Raw genomic sequence first — 23845 nt, 5'->3', positions numbered from 1 at the left:
GTGATCCTTTAAGTGGTGATTAAAGGACCCCAGAGCTGAAGAATGGTACTGGTTCCAGGTTAGTCTATATATGTAAGTAAGATACTGATAATGCCTATTGTCCTAATGTTTATTTCCCACTGATTGGAAAACCATCAAAATGTGAAAGTGTTTTGAACAAAACTGCCAGGAAAACAAGACAAAAATCCCTATTTATTAAAGTAGCACAAAAGGTATGGCTTGAAGCCCTAACAGAAACCAGGCTCCACCTTGTGCAGGTGAGGCATTTGTGCATTGCATGCTCAGTGGCTGCTTTGGGCTTTTGCTCTTGAAGTGACACTGAAGCGAATTTTAAAATAAAAAATCAGATACCTAAGGAGAGGAAAGGTTCTGGGTCCTATTGAGCCTTCCCGTTCTCCTGCCGGCCTCTGTTCCCCTGCAGGCTCCTGCTTTAGCAGTCCATGACCAATTGGTTGTGGACTGCTATCTTCAGGGTTGGGGCGACTTCAGGAGTCTTCAGAAGCACTCGGCCTTCCGAAGATGGGCTGCTCTGTACTGCACAAGCGGGAGCGCCCTCTCTGGCGCACTCGTGCATGCGCAGTACAGAGCCTGCCAGTATTTGGGAGCCTGGGTGTTTACGAAGATTGCCAAAGTCTCCTGTGGCGGGAGATTTGAATGGAGAAGCCGGCGGGGGAACGAGGAGACCGGCAGGAGAACAGGAAGGCTCTATAGAGCTTTCCCTCTCCTTAGGGGAGTATCTGTTTTGTATTTTAAAAATCACTTCAGACTCCCTTTAAAGAGAGCCTGAGATGAATAATAAAAAATACATACATACTTGGACCTTCCTCCAGCCCCCGTCAGCCTGATTGCTATCTCTCCGCCGCCCTCTGTGTCCTGGATCCTCCGTTATGGCTCCTGGTAACTTCGGGAGGTGGGGCCTAATGTGCATGCGTGGCCCAGCCAGGGGTGTGCCCACTGTCACACTGCGCCTGCGCCAGCTGGCCCCGACCGACTGATGTTACTGGGAACCCTAATGGAGGATCCAAGACCTGGAGGAAGTCAGCGGCGGCAAGGAAGTGATCAGACCAGAGAGAGGGAGCTGGAGCAAGCCCCAGGTATGTTTGATTTTTTTATTATTATTCATCCCAGGTACACTTTAAGACTCTGCATTTTTGGTTTTTGTAATAATTGAATGAGCCCACTTGTGTTCTAGAAATAGGCAAGACGCATGTATGAGTATTAAGCAGTACGTCTAATTAGCAGTACAAGGGGCTAATTATACAGATCGGCATAAGCTCAACAATGTTTAGTTAAGAGCTGATGATGTCGTTGTCAAGGCTAAAGGCAACAATAACATTAGGTTCTGTACTATAGTGACGTTATCTCCCTAAAAACCCACTTCAGCGTACTATTTTAAGCACATCTGTATTGTTTGAAAACATGGCATAAGCTACAATTCCACTTCAGACATTTATCACTCATTCAATTTGTTACATCACCTATAAAATTGTTTTAACTCTGTTTTGCTAAAGCTAAGCAACATGTTCAGGGTTTTGTAAATTAAATATGTGTACACTACAGTGTATTATATAAAGCTCTTATATTATTATTTTTGTCCATCTCGCTTCCTCTCTTAGCCTGATAGGCAAGTACAGTCAGTGATGGAAGTTCTCGTCTCAGCTAATCCTAAGAAATAGTGGATTAAGATTATAGAATAGGAAAGAATCAAGTTTCTATCCATGTAACGGATTTAGAAAGCAATCCTCTGGTGAATGTATTATGGCAGCAAATGGCCTGTGGTATTATACAGGACATCGTGCCCTGTGGTCACAGGACTGACCAAAGCCGGACGCTGCAGATGATTCTCCATGCGCCACTTTAAGGCGACAAGCGCGAGTGCCAACCTTTCACAATACTGGCCTGAGAAAGTGCTGCCGGCCAGGATTGTCTGTGTGTGTGACTTCAGAACAGGGACGATAACCGGGAGAATACTATTATTCAGGGCTGCCTTAGAGATAACCTGAAGTGAGATGAATATGGATGGGGCCATGTTGTTTTCTTTTACAAACTGCTGCTTTTCTGTCTGCTGTGCTGATCCTTTGCATCAATTACCTTTAGAAAAAGTATTCCTATCAGGGGTTCTGACTTTATGACTTCACCCTGACTCTACTGATGACGTGTGTTGCAGGTGTGATGTGTGAAAAATGCTAAAGCGTTTTTAAAGGAAATAAACACAGCAGCTTTCTTATTGTTTTCACTTCAAATTTCAAATAAAAGACCTTTGTGTAACAGGACATACTTGCTTAAGTTTCCTACAATTTTATTTAAAGGTATTCTCCCCTTTACCATATATAGGGGGTTAAACTTCATCAGTTGCTGTAGCATAGCAATCTTATCTTAACAAACATTTTTCCTTTTTTTTATCCCTTAAAGTCTACAGCCTTGTGCACAAGCTGAGGCCTAAATTATTGCGTTTAGCTGCTTCACCTGCGAATCTGTCTTGAGTACAGATGCCCATGACATTGTTTAGCAAGCCACCACTGCAGTTCGCAAAATGAAGATTGACTTATAAGCATATTTTGCTCTTTTCTTGGCGCCCACGCTCAGACTCCTAAGCTAATCATGCTTGGAAGAACAAGATAAATCGAGAGCCCAATATGGTGTAGTATTGTTAAGTTGGTTGTGGTTTAAAGCTAAAATTCTTATATATATTCTCACAAACATGGGTTACCCATAGGCAACCACTTCAAGTGCAGGCGGGAAGTATTAGAACCTGACCCCACTCAGGTTTTTCAGATGTCGCTCTCTGTAGATAGGAAACGGGGTAGCACCCCTCCACCGAGGGTCGAATCAAGATTTCAGCAAGGCTTGGTGTACAGAGGCACCAGAGTAGAATACAAGCGTTTAAAAAACCGTCTAAAAGAGGTGGATGTTCAGGTGGACTTACCTCCCTCAAAAATATAAAACTCAATTGAGTCACAATATATCAATATAATTTTTTTTTAAATTATTTAACTCCACTTAGTGCCAGTGGAGTTAAATAAAACTTAGTGCCAGTGGAGTTAAAAAAAATAATGTTGTATTGATATATTGTGACTCAATTGAGTTTTATATTTTTGAGGGAGGTAAGTCCACCTGATCATCCCCCTCTTCTAGACGGTTTTAAACGTTTTTATTCTACTCTGGCGCCTCTGTACACCAAGCCTTGCTGAAATCCTAATCTAATCAGCACACCATTTGACCTGAAGAAGCGACAGTAGTCACGAAACTCGTTGTCCAAAACTGCTTAGTAAATGGTGAAAAAAACTTTTTACAATCAAAGTCTATGAGTTTCTTTATGTATAAAGTAAGATTAAAAACTCTTACCTAGTCAAGAAAAAAGTTTTATCTTAGCCACAAGAGCTGGCATTGTTTTACTATTTATTTTTCCTTCATGGGGGTCTCCTACATGTGTATCTAGCCATTGTTGTCGCCCCATTTAGTGGGGCGTTTCCCTACTATAACACTGGGTGTAGTGCAAAATCTTTTTGGAGCTGCAACCTACCTCTGCCACTCAAGGCTGAGTGGGGACGGCACTTCCCCACATGTACGTTTGAGTGGTTGCCTTGGAAGCAACCCACACTTGTGAGTATATACTTTGTTGACACTTTTCTGACCAATTGTGTGACAATATTACACAAAAGCGGGCTCCTGGTGCCTGTTTGTCTTTTTTTTTGTGTTCCACTAGTTGCCTTTGCTCTTTTCTTGTTTACCGCCTATTATTCCTCCTCCGCTATACATAAAACTCCAGACGCTACATGACTACAGCTGAGCAGAATGTCTCTACAACACTTACTCCTAGAACTAGCTGATACTCATCTTATTTTGTCTTCCTTCCGTTATCGTACAGCTGAGCACCGGCAAATCACCATGAAACCAATAGCTGGTGCTCAGCTTACCTATAGCCGAGTGCCGGTGCCCAATTACTTTAAAGTGGGATTATACTCCTAAAAACTAAAATTTCAGTAACTACTTTTAGCTAAATACAAAATTGAAAACATTCCTAAGTATGCCCTGTGTGCAAAACCATTTATTTTCACTGCATAGAGCAGTAGAAGCTTGCTTATTTCTGGTCATCGGCAAAGTAAACAATCTTCCTGTGCCTGTGTCTTCACTCTGCCCTCCCCTTTTTTTGCTGAAGTGACTCAGCTGTTGCCAGGGAGATGTGTCTACTCAGCAGAAAAGTAGGGGGCAGAGTAAAGACATATACAGAGAGCAATAAATACATTTGCGGATGACCAGAGATTGGCAAGCTTCTATTGCTATGCAGTTAAAATGTATTATTTTACACACCGGGAATGCTTTCAAACATTCTTTATGTAACTAGGAGTTGTTACTGAAATTTTAGTTTTGGGAGTATAATCTCACTTTAACAAATACTGGCACATGGCTATCTATTATGTCCATTTCTGAGATTCACCATAATCAATTGCTTTACCTGATTTCAGCAGAGTTGCTAGGATCCTGGGAGATATGGGGTACACCTGGGCACAAGGAACATGCGCTGCTCAAAGCTATGCGCTGGAAAGTGGGTATGGTTATAGGCAGAGCTAAATATGCATGAACCTAGCAGTGGCCTAATTCAAAGACAGTGGGCTTGCCAAGCAAAATGTTGGATGAAGCCTCCTTTCCTTCAACAAAAAGGAAGACCCTAGTTACCATATAAACAGCCATATGAGACGTAACAAAATAGATATTTTTCACAACATTCATGTCTTAGAATTTGATTAAAAAGGCAGATCTTGATTTTGATTGAACAGGCAGAACATTTATATATTTTCTCCTGGCAGACTCAAAGCACTGCAGACACTAGCGTGCACTCAGTAGGCAGTAGCAGTGTTAGGGAGTCTCCTTACTTAAGAGGTGCTGGTTTACTGAACAGGAAGAGCCGAGATTCAAAAGCTGGTCCTTAAACAGTAGACTATCCAGCCATTCGCTGGCAAGATTTTAGCCTTGCTGCCTAACCTTAACCGCTGTGTATTAACCCCAAATTTTAGCATGTACAGATATTTGCTCTGATACAATGTTGGCACTTATTCAAACGTTATAAAGACATTAGTTAAACTGGCCCCACCATGATGAACACAGCCACCAATATATTCTCCCACAGATTTCAGATCACGTGACTAGTGCCTGCTGTCTATCATCTGAGTTTTGGAAACGTGTCAAAGAAAGTGCTGTGTTATGATTTATGCAGCTGTAGTTTATTTTTCCAATAATGAAGCACCATGGTCTAAATTAGTAAGCAAAACCAGTAGGGAAATCCGAAATAAGCAATATTTTATGTTTACTTCAAATAGACACAGTATCTGTTACTGCAGCACATGGACTGCAACAATATATTATTCTTAAAGTAGCTCAGCATGTTTATTTAGATGTGCATAGTCAGCATGGCTAATATGATTTACAACAACAAACAGCATGGATAACAATGTTGTTGTCAACCTACCACACAACAAACAGGAAAAATAATCAGAGTATTGTTATTAAAATTAATATCACATTTGATTAAGTATCACACAGCACACCCAGGTCTCTGAGGAGCCCAAGTAGAGGTATTCATTCTCATAAGTGTCTAGAAATTGCCCTACAGCTCCCTAAAGAGCCCAGGTAGAGGTATTCCTTCTCATAAGTGTCTAGAAATTGCCCTACAGCTCCCTAAAGAGCCCAGGTAGAGGTATTCCTTCTCATGGGTATCTAGAAACAGCCCCACAGGTCTCTGTGGAGCCCAGGTAGAGGTATTCCTTCTCATAGGTATCTAGAAACAGTCCCACAGGTCTCTGAGGAGCCAAGGTAGAGGTATTCCTTCTCAGAAGTATCTAGAAACAGCCCCTCAGGTCCGTAAGGAGCCCAGGTAAAGGTAGTCCTTCTCATAGGTATCTAGAAACATCCCCACAGGTCCGCGAGGAGTCCAGGTAGAGGTATTCTTTCTCATAGGTATCTAGAAACAGCCCCACAGGTCCGTGAGGAGCCCAAGTAGAGGTATTCCTTTTCATAGAAATCTAGAATCAGCCCTGCAGGTCCATGAGGAGCCCAGGTAGAGGTATTCCTTCTCATAGGTCTCTAAAAATAGCCCCGCAGGTCCGTGAGGAGCCCAGGTAGAGGTATTCCTTCTCATAGGTATCTAGAAATAGCCCGCAGGTCCGTGAAGAGCTGCAGTCCAAGGGGGCACCTTGACATGAAACAGAGGTTATTAAAGTGAACCTAAAGTCAGGGGGAAAAAATGATCCAGGATCCGCCGGCGAACACTTCCAGTTTGGCCGTCACCGACCGACAGGCATGGGAACGCGAGTGATTCTTCGCGTTCCCAGCCTGTATATCGCCCCCTATGCTGCTATTGCGGCCTCCTGGCCACAATAGCAGCATAGGGGGCGATATACAGGCTGGGAACGCGAGTGAATCACTCGCGTTCCCATGCCTGTCGACTGGTGACGGCCAAACTGGAAGTGTTCGCCGGCGGATCCTGGATCATCGGAGCGGAGCTGCGAGGGCACGGATCGGCTGCAGGGGGCTGAGGGAAGCCCCGGGTGAGTAAATCTAATTTTTTTCCCCTGACTTTAGGTTCACTTTAAATATGAAAGAAAACCAAAAGAAAGAATTGTCTGCACTTATCCACTAAGACTCCTTTATTTCTGCACGTATCCAAGATCCAAAATTTTCATAGATCACACAGCTGACATGTTTTGGACAGTCTAGTCCTTAATCATAGCTACGATTTCTTTTGTTTGTCCCACAGGTCTTGCTAACCTGGTCAAGCACTTTCCAAGGACTGCATGGGGTGAAGCAGTATTCACACTTGTATGTATATGAAAGAGAAGCCTGCAAATGCAGAGCAACACATGAAAAGGGAACTGATGTCCAAGAGAGCTGTGTATAAAAGAGAGAGCCTGCAGTACAGAGATGATACACATGGAAGAGGGGGTGACACATGTAATAGGAGGGGTGCTGTTTCACTTGGAAGGGGAACCCTTGTGCGCTCACTGAGCTACAGCAAAGCTGCAACAATCCCACTAATCTTCATAAGTGTGTACTGACTGCAGTGATGGTGACCTGTCACATACATACAGCTGGACATCTGACTTTACAGTTTGGCAAGGAAACAGTGCAGAAGGGAAACAAAGTAGTCAGCCAGCAAACTTGTGAACATCGGCAATGATTCAGTCAGTGACAACAAATACATCACTTTTTACAAATCAGAGTCACTAATTTCCAGGCAATGAATGCTTATAGGCAGGTGTCATGGAGTGGGTGTGCAGCACCCCAAAAGTTTGGATTTGTTAGGATTTATTGGGCAACACAAATCCATGCCTAAAAATAGCAATGGATCATCAACCTCCGGGGGCAGTATGTGGGATGGGCTAAAATGTGTACCCAGGATGCCCAGAGCATCGATAATCACATTTTTCATCTAAATGGTTTCTGTATGACCCATGTAGAAGAACATTAACAGAAACTCTGTGTGATGAAAAAAAGAATCTGTACTTAGTCTTTGCAAACAAGTTTAGAAAACACTAATCTAAAAAAGGCCTTCCCGAACATTTGCTTTACGTATTCATCTTGTGGGCAGCAAATTACCCTTAAAGGGAATCTGAAGTGAGAGGGATATTGAATCTGATATATGAATTCCCTTTCCAACTATGCAAGTTGCCTGGCTATCCTGCTGAGCCTCTGTCTCTAATACTTCTAGCCATAGACCCAGGGCCAGTTCTAGACTTTTTGCTACCTGAGGCAAACTTGTGAGGATGCACAGCCCCCCCCCCCCCTGATTTGGAATGATCGCACTGCACCCTAAAATTTTCATTTGATGTTCTCACATGACATGCTGCAGCTCAACACAATAGCACACTGTCTGGCTACGAGTCTGTGACAAATAAACTGCTCACCCTCAGCCACTCCATTCTTCATCAGTCAGCACAACAGTGCCACCTCCTCCCTTGTGCTGTGCAAGTAAAATGGAACACTGCTGCTCTCCTGCCTCCCCCCTCCTCACTCACTGTCAGACTCCTCACACAGCACAACAAGCTGCTGTCCCCCAGTGATGACCTATTCTCCTCGCTTTCCTCTCACTTCTCCTCCTATTCTGACTGCATGCTGTTGTGTAAACACACAGTACAAACATGCTGCCCCTGTAATTTCTGCACCTGATGCAAGTGTTTCACCTTGCTTCGTGAGAGAACCGGCCCTTCATAGACCCTGAAAAAGCATGCAGATCAGATGTTTCTGACTGAAGTCTGACAGGATTAGCCACATGCTTGTTTCTGGTGTATGATAGAGACGATACAGCAACCAAAAAAATCAGCAGGCCTGCCAGGCAACTGGTATTATTTAAAAGAAAATAAATATGGCAACCTCCATATTCCCCTCACTTCATGTTTCCTATAACACATTTTAATGCAGTGTCAGACGTGGCCGCATCCCATCATATCCAGCTCTGGTGTGGGGCCTGCCCCCTTCGATTGATGGGCACTTCCTCTGCATACCAGGGTGAGGAGGTGGTGAACCTACTGGAACCTATAAATAAGACTGAAAAGGGTAAAACTGTTTTCAATAGTAGCCATATATTAGTACCTTTTCTTGGGACTCCAACAAGCGATGAAACTTGCAAGGACTTTAGTTCACAACTGGGAAGATGCAAATGTGAGACACGAGATGGGGAAAACTCGAGGAAATAAAAAATGAGGTAGAGTGGTTTGGAGATACATAAAGGTGTTGATATCATTATACGGTGGAGTAGGTTTAATTGGTGCTTAAATCTCTTGTGTGCCAGGCACTGCTGCAGATTAATGACACCACTAAGTATCACAAGGTCCCATCTTCAGGAATATGCAAGCAATGTGAAGTAGAACCTAGAAGCTTTTTACAATACTTAATATGAAATTAGTGTTGTTTTTCACAGATATAGAAGGCACATAGATAACAAACAAAATGACAGAGCTAGATAGATAGCCAGACATACAGACAGATAGATATATACAGTGTAGGCACATTTAGAGGTATTTAAAAGAAAATCCCTATAATAGAACATAAATCTTTATAACATAAATCAGGGGTATGTGCAAAAGTACAGTAAAGTTGCCATGTTTAGTGAGAAAATATATAGTGATGATTTGATAAGAGGTTTTTCTACAAAAATTAGACAAAATAAGTAAAATTAAAGGTACTTATACTTAAAAAAGAACTTGAGTGACGAATAATAGAATGAAATACATTATTTAGATTACTCACTTTTGCCTTAAAGGAATACTATCGATCCCCAAGTGTTCTAAAATGACAAGGTGCAAATAATGTCTAAGTAGCTGTGTAAACATTTTCCTACTTTTCATGTTAAATATCAGAGGCAAAAGCTGTAATTTATTGAGGGTAGGATCTAGCTATATTGGGACAAATCAATTGCAGAAGGGGTGTCTGCTTCAATGCACAGCCAGAGTTGCATATCAGACTACAGAAAGCAAATATCAAACATATCAAACTCTGAAAGCAAAAACAGTATGAAAAGCTGTGACAATTAGTTACATTTCCTCTGCTCTCTTCAGACACTTCAGTCAGAAACACAGGACACGGGAGCTGCAGCTGTTGGGAGCTCTCTTCTCTGTCACACACAGAGCTACACATAGAGTTAACTGATCAAGTGTGAGGGGAATTTCCCCTCTCCTCATGGCTCTGTCAACCGTCAGTTTTGGCGGCAGTAAAGTTTAAATGTATTTTGATAACAGTAAACAAAGAAGTTGTTACTAAAATGTATACACCAGTACTTAGCAGCACTTCCCAAACAATTCCTGTGTCAATTGAAAAAAATATGTGAATCGATAGTATTCCTTTAATTATCCTGGTTTTATCATCAAAAACACATCCTATATCTACAGTATCTCACACCAGTGAGTACAGTAGAGTATTGTACCGTGTTAGCCATCAGTAAAAGCAAGAAGTTTTGAATCAGGATGATACCATTTATTGGCTAACTTAAAGGGACTCCGAGGAGTGCCCAAATTTAAAAGAATACACTTACCTGGGGCTTCTTCCAGCTCACCGTAGGTCCTGCGGCATCCTCCTGGCTCCTCTCCTGCAGCCTCCGCTGGCCCCCGTTACCGACATCACCCGGCGAAACCCGAGGCGGGTTTCTGGCCGGCTCTTCCTGGTTAACGACGCAAGGCTTGACAGGTCTGCGCATGGAAAACCCAGGAGGACGCCGCGGGACCTCGTTGCCTATGGTGAGGTGGAAGAAGCCCCAGGTAAGTGTATTCTTTTAAATTCGGGCACTCGTCGGAGTCCCTTTAAAAAAATAAATAAATAAGAGTATGCTTTTGGCTATTCCGCCTTCATCAGACTCTAATCCTGTTTGCTTAGAAGACATTAGAACAGACAGCTGCAACATAAAAGGGGATACATCATTTTTTTTTTTTGGGAAACATAAATACAAGGCCTTATTTGGATGTTTTGTTTCAATGAAGGCACCTTAACGGCATGTATTTATGTTTCCAAAACAAATCTATGTAATCTTAAGATGTTACATGTATATAGCTGCGTGCTCTAACATTTTGTCAGCATACAGTATTGGAGTCTGATGACGGCAGAATAGACCAAAAGCTTACTCTTATTTTTTTAAAGTTATCCAATAAATGGTATCATTTTGAATCAAAACATGTTGCTTTTAAAAGTGAGTACAGCAACATTTTATACATATTTTATTATATCTTTTCATGGTACAACACTGAAGATATAAGACTCTGATCCACTAGTCAGTGTGAAGCTTGCTACTGGCAACACAAGTGACTACACCCCTAAATGAGAAATGTCAAAATTCTGCCAAATTAGACACTCCTTCCATTCCCCTCCCAAGCGCCCCCCCCCTCGTCATGTTACTTGTTAGTGTTAGGAGGGTTCAGGTGTAAATGGGTAGCAGGTGCTAAATTTGGCGTTATTGCTCTCACACACTCTCATACTGGTTACATGAAGTTCAGCATGGCATCTCATGGCAGTGAACTCTCTAACGGACTAAAAAACAGAGTTGTTTATCTGTACATAAAGATGGTCTAGGCTATAAGAAGATTACCAATACCAACACCCTGAAAGTGAGTTGCAGCATGATGGTCAAGACCATACAGCTGTTTAACAGGATAGGTTCCTCTCAGAACAGGCCTTGCCATGTTTGAAAGAAGTTAAGTGCACGTGGTAAGCCTCATATCCAGAAGTTGTCTTTTGCAAATAGATGTATGTCGGCATTGCTGCAGAGCTTTAAGGGGTGAGTAGGGGGGCAGTCTGTCAGTGCTCAGACCATGTCCTGTGGTCTGATGAAACCAAGATAAACTTATTTGGTTCAGAGGGTGTCAAGTATGTGTGGTGGCAAATAGGTGAGGAGTACAAAGACAAGTGTGTCTTGCCTACAATCCAGCATGGTGGTAGGAGTTTCATGGTTTGGGGCTGCATGAGTGTTTTTGGAACTGGGGAGCTGCAGTTCATTGAGGGAACTATGAATGCCAACATGTACTGTGACAGACTGGAGCAGAGCATGACCCCCTCCCTTTGGACATTGGGCTACAGTGCAGTACTCCAATACCATAATAACCCCAGACACACCTCCAAGATGACTGCTGCATTGCAAAAAAAAAGTATACGTGATGAATTGGCCAAACATGTCTCTAGACCTATTCAGCATCTGTGGGGCATCCTCAAAAGGAAGATGGAGAAGTGCAAGGTCTCTAACATACATCAGGTTCGTCATGTAGGAGGATTCCAGTGTAAATTCATGTAGGAGGATTCCAGTGTAAATTAGTGGGAGGTGTAATGTCGAAGTGTAGTTTAATGTGTGGCAATGTAAATTAGTGGGAAGTGTAATGTCGCAGTATAGTATAATGTGTGTCAGTGTAAATTAGTGGGAAGTGTAATGTCACGGTGTAGTATAATGTGTGTCAGTGTAAATTAGTGGGAAGTGTAATGTGGCGGTGTAGTATAGTGTGTGTCAGCGTAAATTAGTGGAAAGTGTAATGTCACAATGTAGTATAATGTGTGTCAGTGTAAATTAGTGGGAGGTGTAATGTCACGGTGTAGTATAATGTGTGTCAGTGTAAATTAGTGGGAGGTGTAATGTCACGGTGTAGTATAATGTGTGTCAGTGTAAATTAGTGGGAGGTGTAATGTCACGGTGTAGTATAATGTGTGTCAGTGTAAATTAGTGGGAGTTGTAATGTCGCGGTGTAGTATAATGTGTGGCAGTGTAAATTAGTGGGAAGTGTAATGTCGCAGTATGGTATAATGTGTGGCAGTGTAAATTAGTGGGAGTTGTAATGTTGCGGTGTAGTATAATGTGTGGCAGTGTAAATTAGTGGGAAGTGTAATGTCGCAGTATAGTATAATGTGTGTCAGTGTAAATTAGTGGGAAGTGTAATGTCGCAGTATAGTATAATGTGTGGCAGTGTAAAATAATGGGAAGTGTAATGTCACGGTGTAGTATAATGTGTGTCAGTGTAAATTAGTGGGAAGTGTAATGTGGCGGTGTAGTATAATGTGTGGCAGTGTAAATTAGTGGGCAGTGTGATGTCACGGTGTAGTCACGGTGTCAGTGTAAATTAGTGGGAGTTGTAATGTCGCGGTGTAGTATAATGTGTGGCAGTGTAAATTAGTGGGAGTTGTAATGTCGCGGTGTAGTATAATGTGTGGCAGTGTAAATTAGTGGGAGTTGTAATGTCGCAGTATAATGTGTGGCAGTGTAAATTAGTGGGAAGTGTAATGTCGCAGTATAGTATAATGTGTGTCAGTGTAAATTAGTGGGAGTTGTAATGTCGTGGTGTAGTATAATGTGTGGCAGTGTAAATTAGTGGGAAGTGTAATGTCATGGTGTAGTATAATGTGTGTCAGTTTAAATTAGTGGGAGGTGTAATGTCACGGTGTAGTATAATGTGTGTCAGTGTAAATTAGTGGGAGGTGTAATGTCGCAGTATAGTATAATGTGTGGCAGTGTAAATTAGTGGGAAGTGTAATGTCGCGGTGTAGTATAATGTGTGGCAGTGTAAATTAGTGGGAAGTGTAATGTCACGGTGTAGTATAATGTGTGTCAGTTTAAATTAGTGGGAGGTGTAATGTCACGGTGTAGTATAATGTGTGTCAGTGTAAATTAGTGGGAGGTGTAATGTCACGGTGTAGTATAATGTGTGGCAGTGTGATGTGGGGGAAGGTGTAACGTGATATGGAGGAAGAATGTAGGTGTATAGTGGGCGGGACATGCAGTGTAACACATAAAAGTGTAATGTCGCAGTATAGTATAATGTGTGTCAGTGTAAATTAGTGGGAGTTGTAATGTTGCGGTGTAGTATAATGTGCGGCAGTGTAAATTAGTGGGAAGTGTAATGTCGCAGTATAGTATAATGTGTGTCAGTGTAAATTAGTGGGAGTTGTAATGTCGCGGTGTAGTATAATGTGTGGCAGTGTAAATTAGTGGGAAGAGTAATGTCACAGTGTAGTATAATGTGTGTCAGTTTAAATTAGTGGGAGGTGTAATGTCACGGTGTAGTATAATGTGTGTCAGTGTAAATTATTGGGAGGTGTAATGTCACGGTGTAGTGTAATGTGTGGCAGTGTAAATTAGTGGGCAGTGTAATGTCACGGTGTAGTATAATGTGTGTCAGTGTAAATTAGTGGGAGGTGTAATGTCACGGTGTAGTATAATGTGTGGCAGTGTAAATTAGTGGGAAGTGTAATGTCGCAGTATAGTATAATGTGTGTCAGTGTATATTAATGGGAAGTGTAATGTGGCGGTGTAGTATAATGTGTGTCAGTGTAAATTAGTAGGAGGTGTAATGTCACGGTGTAGTATAAAGTGTGTCAGTGTAAATTAGTAGGAGGTGTAATGTCACGGTGTAGTATAATGTGTGTCAGTGTAAATTAGTGGGAGTTGTAATGTCACGGTGTAGTATAATGTGTGGCAGTGTAAATTAGTGGGAAGTGTAATGTCGCAGTATAGTATAATGTGTGGCAGTGTAAATGAGTGGGAGTTGTAATGTCGCGGTGTAGTATAATGTGTGGCAGTGTAAATTAGTGGGAAGTGTAATGTCGCAGTATAGTATAATGTGTGTCAGTGTAAATTAGTGGGAAGTGTAATGTCGCAGTATAGTATAATGTGTGGCAGTGTAAATTAGTGGGAAGTGTAATGTCACGGTGTAGTATAATGTGTGTCAGTGTAAATTAGTGGGAAGTGTAATGTGGCGGTGTAGTATAATGTGTGGCAGTGTAAATTAGTGGGCAGTGTAATGTCACGGTGTAGTATAATGTGTGTCAGTGTAAATTAGTGGGAGGTGTAATGTCACGGTGTAGTATAATGTGTGGCAGTGTAAATTAGTGGGAAGTGTAATGTCGCAGTATAGTATAATGTGTGTCAGTGTAAATTAGTGGGAAGTGTAATGTCACGGTGTAGTATAATGTGTGTCAGTGTAAATTAGTGGTAGGTGTAATGTCACGGTGTAGTATAATGAGTGTCAGTGTAAATTAGTGGGAGGTGTAATGTCACGGTGTAGTATAATGTGTGTCAGTGTAAATTAGTGGGAGTTGTAATGTCGCGGTGTAGTATAATGTGTGGCAGTGTAAATTAGTGGGAAGTGTAATGTCGCAGTATAGTATAATGTGTGTCAGTGTAAATTAGTGGGAGTTGTAATGTCGCGGTGTAGTATAATGTGTGGCAGTGTAAATTAGTGGGAGGTGTAATGTCACAGTATAGTATAATGTGTGTCAGTGTAAATTAGTGGAAAGTGTAATGTCGCAGTATAGTATAATGTGTGGCAGTGTAAATTAGTGGGAAGTGTAATGTGGCGGTGTAGTATAATGTGTGGCAGTGTAAATTAGTGGGAAGTGTAATGTGGCGGTGTAGTATAATGTGTGGCAGTGTAAATTAGTGGGAAGTGTAATGTCACGGTTTAGTATATAATGCGTGGCAGTGTAAATTAGTGGGAGTTGTAATGTCGCGGTGTAGTATAATGTGTGTCAGTGTAAATTAGTGGGAGGTGTAATGTCACGGTGTAGTATAATGTGTGGCAGTGTAAATTAGTGGGAGTTGTAATGTCGCGGTGTAGTATAATGTGTGGCAGTGTAAATTAGTGGGAGTTGTAATGTCGCAGCATAATGTGTGGCAGTGTAAATTAGTGGGAAGTGTAATGTCGCAGTATAGTATAATGTGTGTCAGTGTAAATTAGTGGGAGTTGTAATGTCGCGGTGTAGTATAATGTGTGGCAGTGTAAATTAGTGGGAAGTGTAATGTCACGGTGTAGTATAATGTGTGTCAGTTTAAATTAGTGGGAGGTGTAATGTCACGGTGTAGTATAATGTGTGTCAGTGTAAATTAGTGGGAGGTGTAATGTCGCAGTATAGTATAATGTGTGGCAGTGTAAATTAGTGGGAAGTGTAATGTCGCGGTGTAGTATAATGTGTGGCAGTGTAAATTAGTGGGAAGTGTAATGTCACGGTGTAGTATAATGTGTGTCAGTTTAAATTAGTGGGAGGTGTAATGTCACGGTGTAGTATAATGTGTGTCAGTGTAAATTAGTGGGAGGTGTAATGTCACGGTGTAGTATAATGTGTGGCAGTGTAAATTAGTGGGAGGTGTAATGTCACGGTGTAGTATAATGTGTGGCAGTGTAAATTGGTGGGAGGTGTAATGTCACGGTGTAGTATAATGTGTGTCAGTGTAAATTAGTGGGAGGTGTAATGTCACGGTGTAGTATAATGTGTGTCAGTGTAAATTAGTGGGAGTTGTAATGTCGCGGTGTAGTATAATGTGTGGCAGTGTAAATTAGTGGGAAGTGTAATGTCGCAGTATGGTATAATGTGTGGCAGTGTAAATTAGTGGGAGTTGTAATGTCGCGGTGTAGTATAATGTGTGGCAGTGTAAATTAGTGGGAAGTGTAATGTCGCAGTATAGTATAATGTGTGGCAGTGTAAATTAGTGGGAAGTGTAATGTCGCAGTATGGTATAATGTGTGGCAGTGTAAATTAGTGGGAGTTGTAATGTCGCGGTGTAGTATAATGTGTGGCAGTGTAAATTAGTGGGAAGTGTAATGTCGCAGTATAGTATAATGTGTGTCAGTGTAAATTAGTGGGAAGTGTAATGTCGCAGTATAGTATAATGTGTGGCAGTGTAAAATAATGGGAAGTGTAATGTCACGGTGTAGTATAATGTGTGTCAGTGTAAATTAGTGGGAAGTGTAATGTGGCGGTGTAGTATAATGTGTGGCAGTGTAAATTAGTGGGCAGTGTGATGTCACGGTGTAGTCACGGTGTCAGTGTAAATTAGTGGGAGTTGTAATGTCGCTGTGTAGTATAATGTGTGTCAGTGTAAATTAGTGGGAGTTGTAATGTCGCGGTGTAGTATAATGTGTGGCAGTGTAAATTAGTGGGAGTTGTAATGTCGCGGTGTAGTATAATGTGTGGCAGTGTAAATTAGTGGGAGTTGTAATGTCGCAGTATAATGTGTGGCAGTGTAAATTAGTGGGAAGTGTAATGTCGCAGTATAGTATAATGTGTGTCAGTGTAAATTAGTGGGAGTTGTAATGTCGTGGTGTAGTATAATGTGTGGCAGTGTAAATTAGTGGGAAGTGTAATGTCATGGTGTAGTATAATGTGTGTCAGTTTAAATTAGTGGGAGGTGTAATGTCACGGTGTAGTATAATGTGTGTCAGTGTAAATTAGTGGGAGGTGTAATGTCGCAGTATAGTATAATGTGTGGCAGTGTAAATTAGTGGGAAGTGTAATGTCGCGGTGTAGTATAATGTGTGGCAGTGTAAATTAGTGGGAAGTGTAATGTCACGGTGTAGTATAATGTGTGTCAGTTTAAATTAGTGGGAGGTGTAATGTCACGGTGTAGTATAATGTGTGTCAGTGTAAATTAGTGGGAGGTGTAATGTCACGGTGTAGTATAATGTGTGGCAGTGTGATGTGGGGGAAGGTGTAACGTGATATGGAGGAAGAATGTAGGTGTATAGTGGGCGGGACATGCAGTGTAACACATAAAAGTGTAATGTCGCAGTATAGTATAATGTGTGTCAGTGTAAATTAGTGGGAGTTGTAATGTTGCGGTGTAGTATAATGTGCGGCAGTGTAAATTAGTGGGAAGTGTAATGTCGCAGTATAGTATAATGTGTGTCAGTGTAAATTAGTGGGAGTTGTAATGTCGCGGTGTAGTATAATGTGTGGCAGTGTAAATTAGTGGGAAGAGTAATGTCACAGTGTAGTATAATGTGTGTCAGTTTAAATTAGTGGGAGGTGTAATGTCACGGTGTAGTATAATGTGTGTCAGTGTAAATTATTGGGAGGTGTAATGTCACGGTGTAGTGTAATGTGTGTCAGTGTAAATTAGTGGGCAGTGTAATGTCACGGTGTAGTATAATGTGTGTCAGTGTAAATTAGTGGGAGGTGTAATGTCACGGTGTAGTATAATGTGTGGCAGTGTAAATTAGTGGGAAGTGTAATGTCGCAGTATAGTATAATGTGTGTCAGTGTATATTAATGGGAAGTGTAATGTGGCGGTGTAGTATAATGTGTGTCAGTGTAAATTAGTAGGAGGTGTAATGTCACGGTGTAGTATAAAGTGTGTCAGTGTAAATTAGTAGGAGGTGTAATGTCACGGTGTAGTATAATGTGTGTCAGTGTAAATTAGTGGGAGTTGTAATGTCACGGTGTAGTATAATGTGTGGCAGTGTAAATTAGTGGGAAGTGTAATGTCGCAGTATAGTATAATGTGTGGCAGTGTAAATTAGTGGGAGTTGTAATGTCGCGGTGTAGTATAATGTGTGTCAGTGTAAATTAGTGGGAAGTGTAATGTCGCAGTATAGTATAATGTGTGGCAGTGTAAATTAGTGGGAAGTGTAATGTCACGGTGTAGTATAATGTGTGTCAGTGTAAATTAGTGGGAAGTGTAATGTGGCGGTGTAGTATAATGTGTGGCAGTGTAAATTAGTGGGCAGTGTAATGTCACGGTGTAGTATAATGTGTGTCAGTGTAAATTAGTGGGAGGTGTAATGTCACGGTGTAGTATAATGTGTGGCAGTGTAAATTAGTGGGAAGTGTAATGTCGCAGTATAGTATAATGTGTGTCAGTGTAAATTAGTGGGAAGTGTAATGTCACGGTGTAGTATAATGTGTGTCAGTGTAAATTAGTGGTAGGTGTAATGTCATGGTGTAGTATAATGAGTGTCAGTGTAAATTAGTGGGAGGTGTAATGTCACGGTGTAGTATAATGTGTGTCAGTGTAAATTAGTGGGAGTTGTAATGTCGCGGTGTAGTATAATGTGTGGCAGTGTAAATTAGTGGGAAGTGTAATGTCGCAGTATAGTATAATGTGTGTCAGTGTAAATTAGTGGGAGTTGTAATGTCACGGTGTAGTATAATGTGTGGCAGTGTAAATTAGTGGGAGGTGTAATGTCACAGTATAGTATAATGTGTGTCAGTGTAAATTAGTGGAAAGTGTAATGTCGCAGTATAGTATAATGTGTGGCAGTGTAAATTAGTGGGAAGTGTAATGTGGCGGTGTAGTATAATGTGTGGCAGTGTAAATTAGTGGGAAGTGTAATGTGGCGGTGTAGTATAATGTGTGGCAGTGTAAATTAGTGGGAAGTGTAATGTCACGGTTTAGTATATAATGCGTGGCAGTGTAAATTAGTGGGAGTTGTAATGTCGCGGTGTAGTATAATGTGTGTCAGTGTAAATTAGTGGGAGGTGTAATGTCACGGTGTAGTATAATGTGTGGCAGTGTAAATTAGTGGGAGTTGTAATGTCGCGGTGTAGTATAATGTGTGGCAGTGTAAATTAGTGGGAGTTGTAATGTCGCAGTATAATGTGTGGCAGTGTAAATTAGTGGGAAGTGTAATGTCGCAGTATAGTATAACGTGTGTCAGTGTAAATTAGTGGGAGTTGTAATGTCGCGGTGTAGTATAATGTGTGGCAGTGTAAATTAGTGGGAAGTGTAATGTCACGGTGTAGTATAATGTGTGTCAGTTTAAATTAGTGGGAGGTGTAATGTCACGGTGTAGTATAATGTGTGTCAGTGTAAATTAGTGGGAGGTGTAATGTCGCAGTATAGTATAATGTGTGGCAGTGTAAATTAGTGGGAAGTGTAATGTCGCGGTGTAGTATAATGTGTGGCAGTGTAAATTAGTGGGAAGTGTAATGTCACGGTGTAGTATAATGTGTGCCAGTTTAAATTAGTGGGAGGTGTAATGTCACGGTGTAGTATAATGTGTGTCAGTGTAAATTAGTGGGAGGTGTAATGTCACGGTGTAGTATAATGTGTGGCAGTGTAAATTAGTGGGAGGTGTAATGTCACGGTGTAGTATAATGTGTGGCAGTGTGATGTGGGGGGAGGTGTAACGTGATATGGAGGAAGAATGTAGGTGTATAGTGGGCGGGACATGCAGTGTAACACATAAAAGTGTAATGTCGCAGTATAGTATAATGTGTGTCAGTGTAAATTAGTGGGAGTTGTAATGTTGCGGTGTAGTATAATGTGCGGCAGTGTAAATTAGTGGGAAGTGTAATGTCGCAGTATAGTATAATGTGTGTCAGTGTAAATTAGTGGGAGTTGTAATGTCGCGGTGTAGTATAATGTGTGGCAGTGTAAATAAGTGGGAAGTGTAATGTCACGGTGTAGTATAATGTGTGTCAGTGTAAATTATTGGGAGGTGTAATGTCACGGTGTAGTATAATGTGTGGCAGTGTAAATTAGTGGGAAGTGTAATGTCACGGTGTAGTATAATGTGTGTCAGTGTAAATTAGTGGGAGGTGTAATGTCACGGTGTAGTATAATGTGTGGCAGTGTAAATTAGTGGGAGTTGTAATGTCGCGGTGTAGTATAATGTGTGGCAGTGTAAATTAGTGGGAAGTGTAATGTCGCGGTGTAGTATAATGTGTGGCAGTGTAAATTAGTGGGAAGTGTAATGTCGCAGTATAGTATAATGTGTGGCAGTTTAAATTAGTGGGAGTTGTAATGTCGCGGCGTAGTATAATGTGTGGCAGTGTAAATTAGTGGGAAGTGTAATGTCGCAGTATAGTATAATGTGTGTCAGTGTAAATTAGTGGGAAGTGTAATGTCGCAGTATAGTATAATGTGTGGCAGTGTAAATTAGTGGGAAGTGTAATGTCACGGTGTAGTATAATGTGTGTCAGTGTAAATTAGTGGGAAGTGTAATGTGGCGGTGTAGTATAATGTGTGGCAGTGTAAATTAGTGGGAAGTGTAATGTCACGGTGTAGTATATAATGTGTGTCAGTGTAAATTAGTGGGAGTTGTAATGTCGCGGTGTAGTATAATGTGTGTCCGTGTAAATTAGTGGGAGGTGTAATGTCACGGTGTAGTATAATGTGTGTCAGTGTAAATTAGTGGGAGTTGTAATGTCGCGGTGTAGTATAATGTGTGGCAGTGTAAATTAGTGGGAGTTGTAATGACGCAGTATAGTATAATGTGTGGCAGTGTAAATTAGTGGGAAGTGTAATGTCGCAGTATAGTATAATGTGTGGCAGTGTAAATTAGTGGGAAGTGTAATGTCGCAGTATAGTATAATGTGTGTCAGTGTAAATCAGTGGGAGTTGTAATGTCGCGGTGTAGTATAATGTGTGGCAGTGTAAATTAGTGGGAAGTGTAATGTCACGGTGTAGTATAATGTGTGTCAGTTTAAATTAGTGGGAGGTGTAATGTCGCAGTATAGTATAATGTGTGGCAGTGTAAAATTAGTGGGAAGTGTAGTGTCGCAGTATAGTATAATGTGTGTCAGTGTAAATTAGTGGGAGTTGTAATGTCGCGGTGTAGTATAATGTGTGGCAGTGTAAATTAGTGGAAAGTGTAATGTCACGGTGTAGTATAATGTGTGTCAGTTTAAATTAGTGGGAGGTGTAATGTTACGGTGTAGTATAATGTGTGGCAGTGTAAATTAGTGGGAAACGTAATGTCGCAGTATAGTATAATGTGTGTCAGTGTAAATTAGTGGGAAGTGTAATGTCACGGTGTAGTATAATGTGTGGCAGTGTAAATTAGTGGGAAGTGTAATGTCGCAGTATAGTATAATGTGTGGCAGTGTAAATTAGTGGGAAGTGTAATGTCGCAGTATAGTATAATGTGTGGCAGTGTAAATTAGTGGGAAGTGTAATGTCGCAGTATAGTATAATGTGTGTCAGTGTAAATTAGTGGGAGTTGTAATGTCGCGGTGTAGTATAATGTGTGGCAGTGTAAATTAGTGGGAAGTGTAATGTCACGGTGTAGTATAATGTGTGTCAGTTTAAATTAGTGGGAGGTGTAATGTCGCAGTATAGTATAATGTGTGGCAGTGTAAATTAGTGGGAAGTGTAATGTCGCAGTATAGTATAATGTGTGTCAGTGTAAATTAGTGGGAGTTGTAATGTCACGGTGTAGTATAATGTGTGTCAGTGTAAATTAGTGGGTGTTGTAATGTCATGTTGTAGTATAATGTGTGTAAGTGTAAATTAGTGGGAGGTGTAATGTCGCGGTGTAGTATAATGTGTGTCAGTGTAAATTAGTGGGAAGTGTAATGTGGCGGTGTAGTATAATGTGTGGCAGTGTAAATTAGTGTGAAGTGTAATGTCATGGTGTAGTATAATGTGTGTCAGTGTAAATTAGTGGGAGGTGTAATGTCGCGGTGTAGTATAATGTGTGGCAGTGTAAATTAGTGGGAAGTGTAATGTCGCAGTATAGTATAATGTGTGTCAGTGTAAATTAGTGGGAGTTGTAATGTCGCGGTGTAGTATAATGTGTGGCAGTGTAAATGAGTGGAAAGTGTAATGTCACGGTGTAGTATAATGTGTGTCAGTTTAAATTAGTGGGAGGTGTAATGTTACGGTGTAGTATAATGTGTGTCAGTGTAAATTAGTGGGAAGTGTAATGTCGCAGTATAGTATAATGTGTGTCAGTGTAAATTAGTGGGAAGTGTAATGTCACGGTGTAGTATAATGTGTGGCAGTGTAAATTATTGGGAAGTGTAACGTCGCAGTATAGTATAATGTGTGGCAGTGTAAATTAGTGGGAAGTGTAATGTCGCAGTATAGTATAATGTGTGGCAGTGTAAATTAGTGGGAAGTGTAATGTCGCAGTATAGTATAATGTGTGGCAGTGTAAATTAGTGGGAAGTGTAATGTCGCAGTATAGTATAATGTGTGGCAGTGTAAATTAGTGGGAGTTGTAATGTCGCGGTGTAGTATAATGTGTGGCAGTGTAAATTAGTGGGAAGTGTAATGTCACGGTGTAGTATAATGTGTGTCAGTTTAAATTAGTGGGAGGTGTAATGTCGCAGTATAGTATAATGTGTGGCAGTGTAAATTAGTGGGAAGTGTAATGTCGCAGTATAGTATAATGTGTGGCAGTGTAAATTAGTGGGAAGTGTAATGTCACGGTGTAGTATAATGTGTGTCAGTGTAAATTAGTGGGAGTTGTAATGTCGCGGTGTAGTATAATGTGTGTCAGTGTAAATTAGTGGGTGTTGTAATGTCACGGTGTAGTATAATGTGTGTCAGTGTAAATTAGTGGGAGGTGTAATGTCACGGTGTAGTATAATGTGTGGCAGTGTAAATTAGTGGGAGTTGTAATGTCGCGGTGTAGTATAATGTGTGTCAGTTTAAATTAGTGGGAGGTGTAATGTCACGGTGTAGTATAATGTGTGGCAGTGTAAATTAGTGGGAAGTGTAATGTCGCGGTGTAGTATAATGTGTGTCAGTGTAAATTAGTGGGAGGTGTAATGTCACGGTGTAGTATAATGTGTGGCAGTGTAAATTAGTGGGAGGTGTAATGTCGCGGTGTAGTATAATGTGTGTCAGTGTAAATTAGTGGGAGGTGTAATGTCACGGTGTAGTATAATGTGTGGCAGTGTAAATTAGTGGGAGGTGTAATGTCGCGGTGTAGTATAATGTGTGGCAGTGTAAATTAGTGGGAAATGTAATGTGGCGGTGTAGTATAATGTGTGGCAGTGTAAATTAGTGGGGAGTGTAATGTCACGGTGTAGTATAATGTGTGGCAGTGTAAATTAGTGGGAGGTGTAATGTCGCGGTGTAGTATAATGTGTGTCAGTTTAAATTAGTGGGAGGTGTAATGTCACGGTGTAGTATAATGTGTGGCAGTGTAAATTAGTGGGAAGTGTAATGTCGCGGTGTAGTATAATGTGTGTCAGTGTAAATTAGTGGGAGGTGTAATGTCGCGGTGTAGTATAATGTGTGTCAGTGTAAATTAGTGGGAGGTGTAATGTCACGGTGTAGTATAATGTGTGGTAGTGTCATGTGGGGGGAGGTGTAACGTGATATGGAGGAAGAATGTATGTGTATAGTGGGTGGGACATGCAGTGTAACATATGAAAGTGTAATTGCACTGAGTGGTTGCTTTATATGTAATGATTTTATATAGTTGTATTGAAATGTGTTAGAATTATTTATTGTGGCTAGTACCACTGGATATGAAGAGTTTGTGTGCTTGTGAATAAATCTACTATTTATATTGTTTTGACCTTTTGAAAGTGACCACTTCTCTACTCACTAGCCTAAATATTTTATCATGCAAATGTACAGGTTTTAAGGACCATACTAAATGTAAATCAATGTTTTTACAATGTCATAATTCAGTAGTACTAGGCTTTACTTTTTCTGACTTTAACGTTGTTTTAGGGCCACCTCATATTGGAAACATAAGTCTTAGAAGCTGACCTTTTGAGATACTCCATTGTCAGAAAATCCATCTCAGGTTTATCCATGGCTTCCTGCCCATAACACCTCCTCCCAATCCCTCACCACTTGACAGTAAATCAGAAAACCGGAGCAGGCTCTCTTCCCACTGTGACATTTGAAGGGGGGGGGTTTCTGAAG

Source organism: Hyperolius riggenbachi, chromosome 2 (assembly GCF_040937935.1).
Source record: "Hyperolius riggenbachi isolate aHypRig1 chromosome 2, aHypRig1.pri, whole genome shotgun sequence".
Lineage (NCBI taxonomy): Eukaryota > Metazoa > Chordata > Amphibia > Anura > Hyperoliidae > Hyperolius > Hyperolius riggenbachi.
This window is presented reverse-complemented; position numbering follows the sequence as displayed.